Below are 19,585 nucleotides of genomic sequence, written 5' to 3'. Positions count from 1 at the left end.
TTCTCTCTGGGTAGGCTAAGGAACGAAGGGGAGGGAAATTCTCTTTGTGTTAGATCTACAGATGGTGAATCACTGCAACACCAGGGAATTTGTGGAAGGGGGAAGAGAGATAGGATCTTTTCTGTTTCCTTGTATTTGGTTGTCTCTTTGTGGAAGAGAAGAGACACGCTTCTTGGTATTGTGATGTAAAGAGGTTGCATCAGTAACTCTCAGGTTAGCCAGAAAGGAAAGTCTGGGAGGGGTAAAAGGAGGGGGGAATGGGTTATTTCCCCTTGTTTTAAGAATCCAAGGGATTTGGGTTCTTGGGGTCCCCCCAGGGAAGGTTTGGTAATCCTCTGTCTGGTGGCAGCGAGATAAGATCTAAGCTGGTAATTGAGCTTAGAAGGTTTCATGCAGGCACCCAGATTTTTGGACGCTAAGGTCCAGATTTGGGAATGCTTATGATACTTGCAACCAAGCACATCTTCTTCTTCTCTAGGCCCCTCACTAGTTTCCATCTTCTAATGCACGTGGTGTGACTTTTTTCAAAGCCACACAGGGGATTTGGACACCTAATTCCAATTAATTTGAATGGGTGTTTGGTACCTAAAACCCCTAGACACCTTTGAAAATCTCAGCCAAGAAGTTTCATCTTTCCCTTTTCACCATGCAGACATGCATAACTCAGCTTCTGACTACCTCCCTGTCCTCATTTCTTCATATATCCCTTCACTCCACCCAAGAGTCACTCTTAGCTGTTTCCTTTATCTCATTGTTGGCACAGTGGCCATGCTGCACCTAGTGGCTAGGGTGCTCTAAGAGATATTGTCCCCAATATCTTCCCAGATCTCCCTCTAGGATCGTGTAGTTCCTCTCAGCTCCTGGTGCAGACACGAACGCTGAACATTCTGACCTGAAATTTACTCAGTATAAACACACCTAGTGGATTGTGCACTCCTTCCTGAGTGTTCATCGCAGAATTAAAATGCAAGCATATCACTTAGGCCACGTCTATACGACGCGCCATATCGGCGCGTTACAATCGATTGCTCTGGGATCGATATATCGCGTCTCATCTAGACGCGATATATCAATCCCTGAGCGCACTTACGTCGATTCCGGAACTCCACCAAAACCAACGGAGTTCCGGAATCGACATGGCGAGCCGCGCACATCGATCCCGCGCGGTGAAGACGGGTGAGTAGATCGATTTTAGATAATTGATTTCAGCTACGCTATTCTGGTAGCTGAAATTGCGTATCTAAAATCGATTTTCGCGCGTCGTGTAGACCTGGCCTTAGATTTCCTCCAGAACTAGTGATGAGAGATCTGCAGGAAGTTGTGAGGGTCTGTGTGTTCAGATAAGCATCCAGAAGTTACCCCTATCTCTTTGGTGTGGAAATTCAGACTCCCATAATTCTTTTTTCCTTACAGTGGTGTGAGAATTATTGCAAAAATAGCCTGTCTTGCAGTCTGTTTTTTTTTGTTTTTTGTTGTTGTTGTTTTTTTGCTACTAATCATTGCCAAACCCAAGATATTCTGACATAAAGGAAAATTGTAACAAAAAAACAACGTTGTGGAGCCTCACTAGAGCTTTCGGAGGTATAGTTAAACTGTGAATCTAAACCCAGGACAATGATAGCATATGGTCCTTATTGTCACCTTTGTTTGAAAATATACAGTGGACCCTATTCTGCTCTCATTTGCAACAATATAATCCCACTGAGCTTTATGTGGCTGCAACAGCTTAACGGAGAACAGAATTTGGCTGAGTAGGATCGTGTTTTTACAGCACAAAAAGAAATGCAGATGCGGGGGGAGGTGGGGAATGAGATGAATGAAATAATAGATGAATCAGGAGACTAATAAGGGTTAAAAAGAGCCTTTCGTGTCATAAGGCTGAATCTGATTCCCATTCAAGCGAAAATTCCCCTTGAATTCAGTGGAAATAGGATTGAGCCCTAGGTTACCAGTTCACATGTGATGTAAATTGGTACCAAATGAAAATTTTCACCATCAGTTGACTGCTTGTGGCCTGTGTTACATGAGTTAACAGTGTGAGAGTTAAGCAGTAGGGCCTAGGTCAAATTCCAATTTGCACAATCATATTTTGCCTACAGTAGCTAAGTGCCCCTTGTAGTTTCAAAAGTACATAGTCTTCACAGCATTGTGGTAGCCACGTATGTCCCAGGATATGACACACAAGGTAGGTGAAGTAATATCTTTTACTGGACCATTAGAAGTTGGTGCAATAAAAGATACTGCTTCATGACCTTGTCTTTCCCACAGTATTCACAGTCACTTGCTATCTTAAACTGTTGTGTTACAATGTATTGTTAACAGCTGCAGTTGTGCCACCACCAAAGAGCTACATTGCAGAAGTGGGTCAGTAATCCCACCGGGTAATATTGTATTAAGTGTTTTAAAATCTTTTGGCACGAAAGGCATTATGTACAAATTATTAACAAGGCCCAAGCTTTCTCATTAAATGCATCAACAGGCTTCTTTATTGTCTGTACCAGGTTGATTCATAACATTAGAGTCACTGAATACGTACCAAATCAACGGTGTCTATTATATCCTCCGTCTGAACTTCCGTCTTCAGTAAAAGCCTGAACCATTAACCATTCAACTTAATGAAAGTCTTTCCATGGACTTCAACAGCCATCAGATCAGACCTGAAACATATTTGTTCTATCTGACTTAACTCGTAGAGTGGGCAAAGGTACCTTCAGTGATGGCCTACGTATCAAGATCACCTTTGAAGAACAGCTAATGCACTAAATGTAGGCCCCAAAACTGTTCCCAACTCTCTGCCATCAACAGCACAGAAACTATAAGGAGAACCAGAGGGAGAATGGGTTAATATAGGATTTGCTTGAATCAACAGAAGAGGATATGCTGAAGGAGCATCACGATTCTATCTTCCAAAAACAAAAAATGTACTTGGCCTCCAGCTGTTTCCGGGGTAAGCGAGCTTTTAAATTACGTCAAGGAAGAGAAAAAGTCTTCCACTCAGGAAATGATCAGGCACCTATAATAAGGGCCACTCTAAATATAATTTTGTAAAATGCCTATTGCATCAATAATTTGCCTGTTTCAAAATAATCTATGGTGCTCAGCCTAACACTTCTCTGTACAGCTTTTGGGCACAAATCATCTACGGAATCTACATTCTTAGGATACACTCTATGCATCAGCTTGCTCACTGTTTCACCAACATTAATAATTGTGTTCTCCTCCTTTTTATGTTCCTTGATAGAGTAAGCTAGTTCTCCCTTTTTACAATCCTATCTGATTGTTGCCTTGAAGTCATATCTTCCTACCCAGTGGTGACTGACAAAAATACTCAGGTCCATTTCTGAATGAGCACTAGGTTCACATAGCATACCATCAAAAAATAGAATATGAATTTTATGACACATAGTATATAATAAGCTTAATACAGAAATAAATTGAATGCAGAATCCTATATGTATTCATACACTATATATTACTGAATTTCTACATTTAAAGTAATTTCCTTTTTTTGTTAATTTTGTCCAGTTAAATGAGTCTCCTTTCTAGACACATCTTATCATTTGCACTTCTGTTTTACTCATATTTTTCTGTGCCTTTCCGGCCCTGCTTCAGCAAAGTATCAGGTATGTGAACAGTCCCAATGGAACTACTCAGGTGCTCAGATTTAACCCTGTAACTCAACACCTTGCTGTATCAGGTCCTCTCTCAGTATGTATTCAATGGATCAATAATGTTTTATGTTGTTTCCCAGAATACTTTTGACATTAGAGAACCCAGACCCAGTTCTGTCCTTCATTCTGGAGGGAGCTAAGAATAATATCTAATTTAATGTGCAAATGAATACCAAATAACTGGAAATGGAGTTCAGCCAAAGCTGAAAAAGATGCCAAATAGTAGATAGAGAAAAAAAGATAGTCACATGAATTTGATCTGATTTGTTATTGCAGCAGATGTTTCTAATTAAACCAACATTGATAATTAGTCAACATCACCCTCACAAAACTGAAGACACTAGATATTAGCTTTCCTATTAGAGTTCATTAATAAGCTGCTTTTGTCATTATAGCACATTATAGGAAAAACATGATTACACAGAAGCAGAGGAATTTCAACCTGTTTTCTACAGACATTTTAATCATTCCATCTATTCCATGAGAAAGATATAGATCAACATCCCACTCACGCACCCCCCCACAAAAAAAAAACCCCGAAAGGGGATCAGTGCACACTGGGCTTTAATCCTGCAATGCAGTCTACTAGACAGTTCACCGCACCTGCATGGATTCCACTGGCCAGAACACTTTGCTAGCATGGAGACCCCTCTGCACATAGGTCAATTCAGGACTGAGATCCTGGTAGGATTTTGACATCACAACAAACAAAGGAATGAAACCCCAAGCAATCTCAAGAGGAAATGATTTGTTTTTATCCGTTTCCTTGATGTGGGTTTTGGGGAGCATCTTTGGGGAAGCAATTAGGAGTGGGAAATCTGATTTAGATAAAATTAACAACTTCCCAGCTTCAGTCTGTTTTTCAAATTGTACTTGAACTAATCCCTTTAAAATATTAAATGTTTTGATGAGTAATCCTGCCTGTCATCTCCCTCCTACCCAGCCTCCATATCTGAGGGTCACCAGCTGCCCCACTCCCCCTTAGTGTTTCCTGCACAGAACTATTCTCAGTGCGGTTAATATTCTAAGTAGCCTTTCCGCTCCTCTGTCCTACAGTGTAACCTGGAAATTATCTGCTGGGCTCCATTTCTGCTGACCCTTTAAACTATATGGCACTCTGGGGCTGATTGGGATAAACTCTGCTCTACCTTGATTAATTTTTTCAGTAGTTGAGTTTCTACTAAATTGGACCATTTGCTACTTTAAGTTCTGCCTGTGCCTGAAGACAGCTTAAGCGTCTTGTGATGTGATAGTAGCAGACAGGGCAGTTTATATGGTTTCCTACTTCTTTGAATGTTCTTAAATTAAGACTTTTGTTCTCAGGCCTCAGTAGTATAGGCTGCATAGGAGCTACTTGGTTTCTTTACTGTTCTTCTCCAGGTTCACTAACCCGGTCCCAAGGCTGATTCTCAGTGTAAACAGCTATAGCTGGTGGTCATTTAAATTTGAGGACAGAATCTACACATATTCCTGAATATAATCTTCATATAAACCTCTTATAGCTTTCAACATCATTCACGTTAGGCTGACCTATTCCCCCACACATATGTTGAACAAATAAAGCTCTATGTAGGCTGTTAATAGGGGATCATAAGTGCTATCACTTAGTGCTGGAAGGGTATTTCAAGTTAGTGCTTAAAGCAAGAAAGTAATTGCTGTATTTTTAAGGCTATTGGTTGGTCGATACTAGTGTTAATCTAAAAGATGTTGAATGCATGACAAGGCTATTTACTGCTCTTTCTTATCTTAGAACACCTTACTTTCCTTGCCACTGTTAACTCTCTGAATCCTCCCTTTTTTTTCTGCTGCAAAGTGCTTTTGTGTCAAACTCTGGCTCCAGTGATATCAATGGAAAAACTCCCACTGACTTCAATAGGGGCCTTTGTCTTTTGATTCTTTTCTTAAATTCTTCTGAATGTTTCTGTCTATTTTGTTAGCTCGGAGTGTGGAGTTTATAGCAGCTTAGGTATTTTGCAGTAACTGTTTTTGCAATGTAATACCAGCAAAGACAGCCCTTTTCACTCAGCCCTTACTGGTTGCCTAGTCTCTACTGATCCTCCATAGGATCTAGACTTATACAGGAAACAACCCCAAGTATTCAAAAATCATGAGATTGCCTTTAAAGTCATGAGGTTTTAAAAAAAGAATGTTTAGGTTCTCTTCGTTTGTCTTCCAAATATTGTGCCTTTCGGGTTACATTTTCTAGCCTCTCTCTGCAATTAGGAGAGCTAGAAGCTTCCTCTTTTTGAGAATGGAAACTAATCCCATAACCACAGAAGCTGGGGCTTTAAGAACAGAAAATATCACAAGCTTCCCAATAAAATCACACCAGCTGCCAGGGCTGGCTCCAGGCACCAGCAAAGGAAGCAGGTCCTTGGGGCTGCCAATGGAAAGGGGCTTTGGCGGCAATTCAGCAGCGGGTCCCTCAGTCCCTCTCGGTGAGAAGGACCGCTCGGTTGAATTGCCGCAGTGCAGCAGAGCTGCCATCAAAGTGCCGCCAATCACGGCTTTATCTTTTTTTTTCTCCCCTGCTTCGCTGCTTGGGGCAGCAAAAAAACTGAAGCCGGCACTCCAAGTTGCAATCTTAACCTAAGTGCTCCATCTCTATCACCCAAGCCTGAAATCTGATCTGTGCGGCTTGACATTGAAACCCAACCAGAGTCCCATGGAAGTCAAAGGGACTCTGTGTATGCACAGATCTGCCTGCATAGATCAGATTAAAGGATTGGGACAACACTGAGGAAGCAAGATAAATTAACTGGCTTGGACTAAAGGCGTGCCAGCAATTCCTCTGCACGAACTAGCCAGCATATGTCAAATCAAGACAATATTGGTCACTGAGCCATGAGGCCAGCTGCTCTACTTTTATCAAGCTATGCATTTCACAAGGTTTAACAGGTTTGGATTTCTATAACGGCTGTTGTTACAGTTGTACTCATTATGTTGCCACTCACATTAGCAGTGTTAATATTCAGTATCTAGGTGTGTATACTTGTCAAAAATCATCTTACTAGCATTAGTTAATAGATATGACAGGAAAAGATTTTATTGATGGAAAATCCATTGAGATTTTCAGGTCTAAAAATTCAAAAGTGAATCAAGTTCTGGAAATAGACATTATCTGTTTTGGGGGGGGGGTTCCTTCTTAATTATAATGTGTAAAAATAAGCGGAACATCTAAATGCTTCTCATTATAGGCAGCCTGTTTTAATGCAGTGACATATTTTGTTTTCACAAAATTGAAATGACTGGAAATTGAGTGAATACAATCCAAAGTACATTGGACCAGATCCTCAGCCAGAGTAAATAACTGAAGTTGGTTGATACACTGACTTACTCCAGGTGAGAGTCAGCTCCTGTCTATCCCAGACTGCTCATCTTTTTACTCTTTGGCTACAGATTCCTTTGGTTGTCTAGAAATGACTTCCCAGTGTGCACAAGTTGCTGCCATGCACCCTACCTCCTTTGCTTCTGCTCATATCACCTTCTGTGAACCCTTTCTGTACTAAGATAATTCTTACACCGTTCCAGTGTTGGGGGGTGTCACAAGATTCACACAGGTTTCTGCCTTCTTGCCCAGTGCCAAGGCTGGTAAAATAAGAGTTTTCATACCTTTTTCTACTGTTTTACCCTTGTGCTTTATTTTACAGTGCCACCATGCGATCCCCTTTATCCCCCGTCAGTTATCCCCTTTCCAACCTGTTCCAGGGTCTCTTGGCCCTTGAGTCTCCCTTCCTGTGGTGAGGAAATAGAGCTGTAGCCTCCTATCCCATCCCAGGCCAGCCCCCTCATTGAGTTTTGTTCAGGGCTTTTATAGCCCTCCCAGCCTTCAGCCCAGCTGTACCTGCTTAGCTCAGTCTATTGCAGTGAGCCAGCCCTCGTTAGGGCCCTCAGATGGGCTCCCTGCTGGCTGTTTTGCACCTCAGCTCTGGCCTCTCTGCCTGAAAGCAGGGCTTATCCAGCATTTTAGCAGGACATTCAAGGGATTTCATCCCTGCCCTGCCACAGGGGGACTGGACATTTTCATGGACAATGAAAGTATCCATAGTTGCATTAGACAGGATAAACAATTTAAAGGATATATACTCTCCTGCTTCATGTCATAGACCAACCACTAACTGATGGCGGTTAGGAAGAATTTCTTCCTACAAATAATTTATTCCATAATTATCCTTTACAAAGTTTCTTGTGCTGTCCTCTAAAACATCTAGTACTGGGCATTGTTAAAGGCGTAATAATAGAGTAGACAACCTCCTAATTTGATATTGTATGGCAATTGCTATGTGCCTAGGGCATTTTTATATATATAAACCATATCTGTAGAGTTACTTATATCCTTGCTGGCATTTACCCTTGCCAGCAGATTCTTCCGGGTAATGAATGTAATAGGTCCCATTACAATAGATGATCTACAATAATGCCAGCTCTAAGCAAACATAATTCTAACTGAGCAGAAGATTAAAAATAACTAGAGAAATAGTGTGACAGATGGCATCTCTCATGCTGCCTTAACATTTGGGGATGTTCCATTTAATGCTTCTTTCAGCCTCCCGATTCAGAACAGAAAATCCAATTAAATTAAGCATGTTATGGTAGCTGACATTTTTCTTTGGTGTGTTTATCTTCTACATGAAGGGACTAGGGTGAATTTAGTGTCCAATTTTGGTGATGAATGGGAGGCCTGGTCAGTGAGTAGACATAATGAAGGCTTCCCTGCTATGGCATGAGGTACCATTCAGGAGGTAGCAACGTATTTCAGTCTCTCTGCTCTTTCAACCTTTCACCTCTTGAGAAAAAACAGTGAGTTGTGCCAAATCTGTGCTGCAATGTGGCCAATATTTCCTTGTGGGGAGATGAAAACCAGTGAGTGTATTTTATGTATAACTTACTCCTTTTCATAAATCCCACTTCCACCTGAAGCATAGGTAGTGTAACTTCTTTGGTGGATTTGAACAGGGTCATGCTCCAACTTTGGGGTAGCATTATGGTGATAGGTGCTAGAAAAACCCCTAAGACAGTTAGATAGGTCCAAGACTTTCTCTATACCTTGTCATATGAAGGTTGCATTCAGCTCAGTTGTATATCGTAAGAGTCTGGAGAGACAGGGTAGATGAGATAATATCCTTTATTTGACCAACTTCTGTTGGTGTGCCTATCAAACATGTGGTGAGCCTCATCCAGTGCATCAAATGCTGCAATAACAACTATGTAGGTGAAACCAGACAATAACTATGGTCTCAAATAAACTTGTACAGAAAAAAGATAAAAGCACCACATCATCCGTGGGTGAACAGTTTTGACAATGCAATCACTCCATATCTTATCTTTCCGTACTAATCCTCAAAGGAAACCTGTACAACATCTTCAGAAGGTGAGCCTAGAAATTTAAATTCATAATGCTGATAGACACCAAATATTATGACTAAACAGGAATACTGGCTTCATGGATTATTACAATAATTTGTAACACACACCTGCTACTAACCCATAATGGCCCCTTTCATACCGCTTTTGCATGACAATCTAACCCTTATTGACCACTTTATTTCAAGTGACCATTTCCTACAACATGTGTTACCCCTTATAGCTCAATCTCCCACCAACAGAAGTTGGTTCAGTAAAAGATATTACCTCTCCTATTTTGTGTGTCTCATACTGATGGAACAACACAGCTCCAACACTGGAAACAAATAAGATTCCTCATGCAAATAAGCTTTAAATTAATGCTCCCACCCCTAAAGGTTTCCTTTCCTCATTGTCCTCAGTTCAAGTCAGGTGAAGACACTTGCAAGCTTCTCTTCTGAGAGGAGTATACAGTAAACCTGTGTTCCAATGTGCTACCTCTATCTAATACAGCTTGTGATTAGCCTGATAATGGATCTGATGCCATCCTCATGGAAACATCTCTGATGGGATTTCATGGCTCCTGTGATACAGGGTATCCTAGGAATGTAATTCAGGGACTAACTGGATCAGCAAATTATTGTTAAGACATCAAACCTTTCACCCTGTCTCACTGGGGGGGGGGCTGGGGATGAGCAGTTTGGGTTTCAGGAGGGGGCTTTGGGCTGGGGCAGGTGGTTGGGGTGCGGGAGGGGGTGAGGGCTCCAGGCTCTGGACTCTGGGGGGCAGTTCGGATGGGGGAGAGGGTTCCAAGCTGGGGCAGGAGGTTGTGGTGTGAGAGAGGGTTCAGGGTGCAGGCTCTGGCCATTTGCGCTTACCTCAGGATGCTCCCAGAAGTGACCAGCATGTCTGGTCCTAGAAGGAGGGTCCAGGGGGCTCTGCACATGGTCTGTGCCCATAGGCACTGCCTCCGCAGCTCCCATTGGCCATGGTTCCTGGCCAATGGGAGCTGCGGAGCCGGCGCTCAGGGTGAGGGCAGCGTACAGAGCCTCCCTGTGCCTAGGAGTCAGACATGCCGGCTGCTTCTGGGAGCTTCACAGAGCCAGAGCAGGCAGGAAACCTGCCTTAGCCCCACTGTGCTGCTGACTGGGCTTTTAATGACTTGATCAGAAGTGCTGACTGGAGCTGCCAGGGTCCCTTTTTGACCGGATGTTTCAGTCAAAAACTGGACGCCTGGCAACCCTAAGCAGAAGAACAATCACCAGGAGTCAGCAGCTGACAGCAGTAAAGAACCATGTGTGGATTATCTCAGTCCATCGCTGAAATCACAATCAGAGCTAAGAGAAACCTCTGACTTTAACCTTTCTGTGTATACTTAAAGGTGGTACATTTGGATGAGAGCTGACAAAACAGAATATGGAAGCTGGTCCTACTGCTGCCTGATATGGACCTGTTCTGTAGATTTTCCAGGACTTTCATTTTCCACCAACATTAAATTTATATGAAAAAGGGAATTTTAAAAACACTTTAGGATTATAGTGACAGCAATGTATGTGTGAGGTTGGATCATTACAGATTGGTGCCCAACTGTTGGCTTGAACTCTGTGAACTTCAGGTACTCTTCATTACACTTAAGGATGAGTGGGGCTTATCTGCCAAATGTTAGCAAAAGGAAATTCCACAAGAAAGAAACATATTACTTTAGTTTTAAAGAGTGAATAATTTTTCTTCCCATTCCATCAACTACCTCTTAAATTCATCCTACAGTGGCACTGGAAGACTTTGAGGGTAGGTATTTACATCACAAAAACACCACTATCACCATTTATTCCTGGTTGCCGGCTCAGTCAAGAGTCCAATTATTAGGTACTAGCTATGGAACCTAACTTGCGTTGATGAGCCTCTATTTATGTCAATAATCCCATTAATCTCAATAGGGCTAATCGTGAAAGTAAGTGCTCAGGGTTCCACAACTGAGAACTTAATATGCATGGAAGTTTCAACTATCTTCTAGCCCGCAGAGAGAGTTCCCACTGTGATTCAGCCTGGCCAGGGAGAGCTATTGCTTCTTTGCTTTACCTTTCCAATGGATAAACTAAAGGAAAAAAACTACACATAGAAAATTACAAGATTCTGTGATCTGTACAGTTCCCTGAAGTCCCATGAGGCGGATGACGAACAATCTCTCTCACGTTAGGTTGTTCAAACAACAATTTGCAGAAATCAGCAATTACAGATTTGTGACCCAACGTCAGTTTACATTGTATGACTTTTTGGAGAGTAGAAATGTACTTTGAGGGAACTGCAAAGTTCTATAGCTAAGTAAAAGCTAAAGAATTTTTAGTCACTTTTAAATGTTTTAAATCTCTACCTCTGCCCCCAATCCTTAAGGAGAGTGAGTATATCTACATTGCAATCTGGACAGCATGTATAGGCATACCCAAGCAAGCTTTGATTGAGCAGCTTACTAAAAATAGCTATGTAACCACGGTGGCATAGGCTAGCTGCCCAAGTATGTACGCACGTACCTAGGTTCCCAGCTGGGATTATATTTGGGTGGCTGTTGTTTTTAGCAAACTGGCTCAATCAAAGCTAGCTTAGGTATGTATGCCTAGACGCGCTGAAATCATACCTCCAGGTTGCTATGTAGATATGTGAAGTAACATTTCACACAGTCCCAAAGTGCGATAACTTTTTTGACAAATGAAGAATACAGATGGCAGGGGAGGAGGCAAGAGTTTTCACAGGAAAAAACTAAGTCTATAACTCCAACTTCGGTTCCATAAATGTGGTGTTCTGTACACTTGCAAGAAATAGAAATAGAAATTATTGAATCCGAGTGTGAGCTCTCCCTGATCATTATTACAGGAGAGAGAATTGCTACTGATGGCTCTGGATCCAAACTCAAGTTCAATTGTATTGAAATGGGCCACGCTTTTCACCATTTCTGCTTTTGTTGGGTGATAAAACACAAGATGATGCGATGCATTTCTTAATGGGCTAATTTTCTGTACAGTGCAACAAGCTATTTTACTATGACCTTGCAAGAACCAAAAGAAGAAGAAAGAACATGATAAAAGGTATTATTAGAAATGCTTTCTTTCACTGCTGCTAGTGGAGAGATATTTATTTTTATTTTCCATATTTCAAAGACATTGTGTGACATGTTTTATGCAGCAGATTCAATTTTCTTCTGTCAAATCAAATGAAAAACACAACTTGGGGAAATTTAAAATACAAGCCTGTCATAAGTAGATAGGTCAAGTAAGGGTTAATTTTCTTTTACTGTAAAGGGTTTACAAAGGGAACCAAACACCTGACCAGAGGACCAATCAGGAAACCGGATTTTCAAAAGTAAGGGTGGGAACCTCTGGAGGTTTTTGGCTTTGTTCTGGGTCTTTTTGTTTTCCTCGGCTGTGAGTATAAACTTTCTTTAACTCCATCTCAGTTCCAAATTCTACCAAACACAGAAGTACAAAAAGGAAACAAAGTAAATCGGCTGAGGGTGGCTTGATTTGTGAGTACATGGATGTGATTTGCTGGACTGTAATTGGGCATGTCTTTAATCCAACGCACTGTTTATTCATATATTCTTATAAGCAAGACCTGCATTTGATCTCTTAATGCAGTAGAGGTTTGTATTCTTCTATAAAATTCCTTTTAAAACTTGTGGAAGTTCTTTCTAGTGAGGCAGAGGGGAGAGGATCTCATGTCACCAGAGCTCTGTTTAATCTAGTGACAGCTTAGGGGGGAGAAAGCCCAGAACTCGTGTCTTCTCGTCCTATGTCCCACAGGGCAGGAAAAAGGCACAGGACCAAGGAGGGGAATCCTTGTGGGAGCTGACTAGTAAAGGCATACCCGGGGAAGATAGATGCTCGCCGGTGTAGTCAAGAGTGAAGTATAGCAGGGGCCCAGGCCACCCAGGAGGGGGCCAGCTGGGGTGAGATAGAAGACCCAGGGGTCTGGTCTGGGTTCTTCCAGGGAAAGTCTGGGGGGACCAGAGCGAGGCAGGCGCTGTATTCCTGTCTGGTGGCAGCGAGATAAGGTCCAAGCTGGGTATAAGCTTGGGGGAGGTTCACAGTAAACACTCAGATGTTGAACTCTAAGTCCAGATCTGAGACAGACGTTTACCACAAAGCCCCTCTTCACCAATTAAATATACAATTTGTTTAAATGTGGATAAGCTACTTTCTTCATCTCTGGCAGTTTAAATTTTGATACTGTGCTCCCTGAGGATGGCTTTATTTGTGCAGTGCTTATTTTTAATACCGTACATCTGATTTTTACTCATGTTGTTTAATTTTGGTTTCTTTGCTGTTTGGTTAGCATGGGATTTCTGCTGATTGTGTTTCTAAAAGTATTTTACATTTCTTAAAATGCACATAAATACATGTAACACACACAAACAGTCAATGACAAGATCCATTGTGTCTTGATTTATGTGCAAATACTGGCTAACGGGCCAGGCAAATGTGGGATTTTTCATAAAGAGGCTAGGAAAATCAGAGCTTATGTTTCCTCTTATCCAGGAGTTGGTGGGAGAGGGAGGAGAACTAAACCAGTGGCTGTCCCAAGGTCCACACGCACATCTCAGGATACCTGCAGGGGACAAGAACATCTTTGCAAAGGCCAGTTGCCTCTATACTGTTTGTTTGGTGCATTTCTCTTCCATGATCCCATAGGGTGACTTCACCAGTGGGGTTCTCCACTGGTTGAGTGCCTCTGACTGGGAGTCACTTTCATGTGGATTTCTGCTTGGATTTTCAGAGAGCTAGACTAATAGCAGCATCAAGGAGCAGAGGGAAAAAATCATAAACTGTGTCTACATAGAAGCATGTCTCACTCTATAGCTAACATGGTTGAGCTTGAAACATTGGCTGAGTGCAATTCCTGCTCCAGAGCCAAAGCAAGAGGGTGACCTTTGTAACCTACCTGTGGCTGCCACCTTTGTTCTCAATGGCGCAGGAGAAAGAAAGTCTAGTAGCAGGGAAGAGGACTTTGCTACCTTTCTCCCCTACAATGCAAAGAAGCCATACCCAGCCCCAGCCTCAGCAACCATTCACTTCTCTTGCCATCCTGTCACCACCACAAGAAAAGTGGGCTTAGCAGCAGCCTCAGTAGGAAAGATCTTCTCAGGGTTCTTTCTCGATCTCTTTTGTAAAGGCACAGTCCCTTCTATAAAGTGACCTAGCTCTACAGATTCATCAAAACATAATGTAGCAGGACAATACCAACACCCCAATCTAGTCTTCCCTGGACCTGGGGTAAGGTGTGCCTTGTGGTGACTCCATAAAATCCCTGGGTGGGGTGTTTTATAAAGCACCTTAAAGCCAGCCACAGACTAAGATATAAGGATGTTTCTAGAATCCCTTTTAATTTCCCTCTCCCACTCCCCAAAATAAAAACAAGGAGCTCCAGAAAAGCCAGGCCATACCTGGAAGACATTCAAGATGGTGGAGCGGTGCAGGAGACCCACAAATCTGTCACCAAACAAGCAATGCGGGAACTTAACCTGAATTTAACAACCATTACTGAATCTAAATTCTCTGAAACACAAGTGGCTATGCACCAAATTGCTGCCAGGGCAGACAGCTTTCAAGGTCAGATGGCAATGTCTGAAAAGAGAGTTAAAGCCAGAGAGGAAACTCAGATGCTGGCAGAAGCAACACTGCAACGGCTGAGAAAACAAGGTGGCCTATGTAGAGGAGTAAGCTTAGGATGCAGAAAAAAGGATCTGACACACCATTATTCTCTTTGTTCTCCCAGAAGGCTTTTACTTTCCTATTATAGGCAGGTTTTGGCATGATGCCTCCAGCCATCTTCTGTGTAGTGGTGCATCTCCTCCCCTGAAAACCTCCTAACATAGCTCTGGCTTACAGCCTTTCACATCCTAAAGGTTATTGTTTGAGTAATTACCTTCTGAAAAAAAAATTTCTATACTGTTAATACTGAAAGAATCCAGTGACCTTGAGGACGACCACGACTGATCCAGATATGATGCACATATTTGTCTCCAAATAAAAGCTTGCATCTGAGAAAAACTTTTGAACATTCCATGCGTAGACTCTGAGCCTGCAGTCCTGTAGAAGCATAATGCCCCTTTACTTCCATTTGATGTCAGTGGAAGATTTGCCTAAGCAAGGCTAAAAGACTAAGCCAGAGGTGATAAAGTAAGTGTTAGATAACTGAACTGCATAAACAGAAAATACACTAGTCTGGCCAAAAAAAAAAAAAAAAAATTTAAAGACAAGCAAGACAGTCTTTCACTCACAGAAAGTGATGGCTTGCAGAATGCACAGTATTTAGCGAGGCAATACTAGGCTATCTGTTAACCACTTCTCTTAATTATATATAATAATTCTTCAGATCTGAAGAATATCTCTGTGTAAGCTCAAAAGCTGGTCTCTTTCACCAAAAGTTGGTTCATTAAAAGATATTTCCTCCCCCACCTTGTCTCTCAAATTATTATGGGTCAGACAGATCTACATCAATCACGTTAAAAAAACAGAACCAAACCACAAACTCGCCATAGAATTCTACACTAGTGAAAAGATTTGTCAAGGCACTGAAACTAGGAGGAGAGAGTTTTTGTTTCTTGGTTGCTTGGTTTTTAAAGAAGGGCTCAGTTTTTACTAAAGATCCAAATCAGGAACCCCACCCCTAACTGTGTTTCAAAAATGTTCAGCAATAGTAAAGGAAACATAAGGCTTAATTATTAGAACTGCTTATTCATCGCACAGTCACTCCTATTACAAATAATTGTCAAACCTGCCAGCTTCCTTTTCCCATTTGCTAAAAATAAAAACACCAGGTGAATTAGACATTCAAATGTCTGAGTAATGGTCTCTTTGAAATGTGTTCTCATAATAGATGATGGATCCATGATGAATCTCGTTCTAAACTCTGGGCTACAATACATGCAGTTAGATTTTTGTATTTCACTCCTGTCACTGTGACTGAATTACAAGTATTGTCTTGTACCTTTTGCTTATATACTGCAATAAGCTCCACAGACATATAAAACTGGAGATGCAATTAAAAACTTGTTTGTGTGTATTCCCTAAAACACTTTTCTTCCTCTAGGATGAAATACCCACCAATCAAGTTTATTTGGATAAGAAAGCTCGGGATGTTAAGTTAGCAAAAAAGCCCTGTAGAAGCAGGGCGAAGGGAAATATTGATTAATGAAGCAGAACACAGAGATAACTATCAATCTAATGATGTAACTGAAGCATAACATTGGCCAAAGTTCCAGCTGACCTTTAAAATAGCATTTAGAAGGCTTGAGTCTCTGGTGTAAATCTATTAAAATGGAACATGCTGAGCTCCATCACGTGAGAAGCTGGCCTATGGTATACACAGGGGAATCTATTGCATTTACAAATCCTGTATTTGCATATACTAAAGGAGTAATTATGCACAAGATCTGCATGCAAAACAATGAGATTTGTACATATGTAAGGATGTGTATGCCAATGCTGTGGCATGTTTATAGAAATGTGATCCACTACACCTATATTTCTCCACAAATTTTGTACAGAGGCCCAAGATGTACAGATGCTTCTTTACAAGTGATTTTTCTACTATCAATGAACAGTCTCAATAATCAAAAGAGAGACGACCATATGAATTTCATATTATAAGGATGAACAAGAATTTTATCATCCATCCTGACTATACTTTAAAGAAAGAAGGGAGGAGCAGGGAAAAAATAACCCCAAAATTACCTTTTCTGCTACTCAAAATGTGGAAATGTTTATCTGAATAGCTACCACATCCTACAGATACAAAAGGGTCCATAAACAAAATTAGACTTTTCCTTATATAGATATAATGGCAAAGATAGTTCCAGTTTCACATCACAGTTTTGTCCTTTTGCACACTGATTTTCAGCACTCGTATTTTGCTCGCAGTATGGCTAACTGTGGGCCAGACTGTGCCTTCTAAATGCATGCGCAACGGGGACCGTCTTTTCAGTGGTGCCCATGAGCATCTTGTAAGTTTAGTCACCTTCGCTGCCCCATCCCTCACCCCCTAAAACTCTGGATACCAATGCACACATCTCTACACTTTGCGGGAAGTCCTGAGCAGCTTGTAGAGGATGGAGAGTAATATTTATATTTAATAGGTTCCATAGAATTTAATGAGATTCCATAGAATATAATGAGGTAACATTTCCGTGCACAGTTCAACCTGTATAGAAATGAATTACGAAGCCTAAAAATAGAATTAGTAGGATAAAAGCAGCCTCCTAATCAAAACAGATTGGAAGCGGACCAGATTGAGGCAGATCAAAACAGCAACTGAATTTAATAGAATAACAATAATGGGCGACTCAACTATCTACCTAAAACATAGTAAAAAAATCACAACAGTACAAGGCTTAGAGAAGGTGAAAAAAATTATATCTTACAATGACTGATCCTAGAATCTAGATTGAGGTGGGCAAATTATGACCCGAGGGCTGGATGCGGCCTTCAGAAGCTTTAATCCAGCTCTCAAGCTCCCTCCGGGGAGCAGGGTTGGGGGTTGCCCTCCGCCACGCAGCTCCTGGAAGCAGCAGCACGTTCTCCCTCCAGCTCCTATGTGGAGGGTCAGCCAGGGGGCTCCAAGCAGTGCCCCTGCCCCAAGCACGGCCGCCACAGCTCCCATTGGCTGGAAACCGTGGCCAATAGGAGCTGCAGGGGTGGCACCTGCGGACGGAGCAGTGCACAGAGCTGTCTGGCCACGCCTTTGCATAGGGGCTGGAGAGGGGACATACCGCTACTTCTGGGAGCTGCTTGAAGTAAGTGCCACCCAGAGCCTGCATCACTGACCCCCTCCCATGCCCCAACCCCCTTCTCCAGCCCTGATTCCCCTCCCACCTTCTGAACCCCTCAGTCCCAGCCTGGAGCACTCTCCTGTACCTCCAGTCCCTCATCCCCAGCCCCAACCCAGAGCCCGCATCCCTAGCCAGAGCCCTGACCCCCTCCCGTACCCAACCCTCATTTCGTGAGCATTCATGGCCCGCCATACAATTTCCATACCCAGATGTGGCCCTCAGACCAGTTTGACCACCCCTGATCTAGACCATACCAGAAAGCAGGCTATTCTGGATTTAGTCCTAAATAAATACTTGCCACATCAGTTTCTCATCATCACTAAAACTTTCAAACCAACCTTTGCTTATTGTGCAGGCTTAGAAATTTATCTCCTATGAAAACAGAATGAAAATTGTTTTACTCAACCATTTTAAACCAATATTTTCACAGCTCTGATTCACATAGTCTGTATATTTTTATGGCATATTTAGTCCAGATAAACTACTACTGGAAGGGAAAGTCCTAGTTTAATGGTTCTGCGATTTTTTCCCCTAGGATTCATATGAGATTTAAGTAGAAGAATGTTCTTTGTGGAAAAAATCAGATATACCTAAATATACCCAATCCAGCATCTAAACCTAAATTAACATGTGATTTATTTTTGGAGAGTCTGATAAAAATCCACCCGGACACACGTGTATCTTTTTTATTTTAATAATAGAAGATAGAAAAAGCAAGAATAATTTTATGTGGGGATAGAATGTAAAAATCTTCATATGACACGTTCCAGAATGACCACCCCTAAACAAGAAAAAGAAATCCACTTGCTGTTTTTATATATAATTAAAGATCCCAATTATAATTTGAGCTGCATACCTTCTGTGCAGAAAGGTGCTGAGAAAGCAGTCTGCTGCTCCAAAACAGTAGGAAAACTGTCAAATGAAACAGAGGTTTCTGTGCTGATAACTGATCTCTTTCAAACTGCCCCCAAACTGTTCCTATTTGGCATAACCTCTAAGAGGATTTGATCCTGCTAATTGTTCAACAGAATTGCAATGAGATGTGTATGGCAGGCTGTACCTTCCCTAAGATATAGTGCAGGAGAGGTGTACATTTCCTTTCCTGCATCTAATTGTGTGCTTGCTTCCATTTCAAAAAGCAGCACTAATAACTTGAGACTGTCCTTCAAACCAGTTTCCAGAGAGTAAGAGATGCAAATGAGGCATTTATTTTAGAGATATGCATAGACTGAAATATCCCCTCTCATCTAATTTCTTGGCAACATTAGCATGAGGTGGGCCAGAGTTTCATAGCTAGCCTCGTGCTGTCTATGCACTTGTGTGTCTACTTTTATGTGCACAATTACCACGCCTGCATATGTAAATTGGATTATTTATGCTACCTTTCCAGCCTCGGGATTCTTGGCTGCTGTAGGGACTGAAACAGCCTTGAGCATTGTAAAGTAGCCTCTCTGGGCTGTGGCTCCATGGGGGAGCACGGCAGCATGTATGCAATAGCATGTCTGGAGCTGCGCAGAGCCAGACACGCTGGTCTGAGTGGCACAGTAAGGGGGCTGGGGGTTAGAGAAGGGGTAGGGAGTTTGGGGGGCAGTCAAGGGACAGGGAGCAGGAGGGGTTAGATGGGTCAGGGGTTTTGGGGGGCAGTCAGGGGACAGGCAGTGGTTGAATAGGCATAGGAGTCCCAGGGGTTTGTCAAGGGACAGGTAGGGGGTGGGGTTCTAGGGCGGAAGGTGGGGGGGGTCTCAGGAGG

Source organism: Chelonoidis abingdonii, chromosome 8 (genome assembly GCF_003597395.2).
Source record: "Chelonoidis abingdonii isolate Lonesome George chromosome 8, CheloAbing_2.0, whole genome shotgun sequence".
Lineage (NCBI taxonomy): Eukaryota > Metazoa > Chordata > Testudines > Testudinidae > Chelonoidis > Chelonoidis abingdonii.
This window is presented reverse-complemented; position numbering follows the sequence as displayed.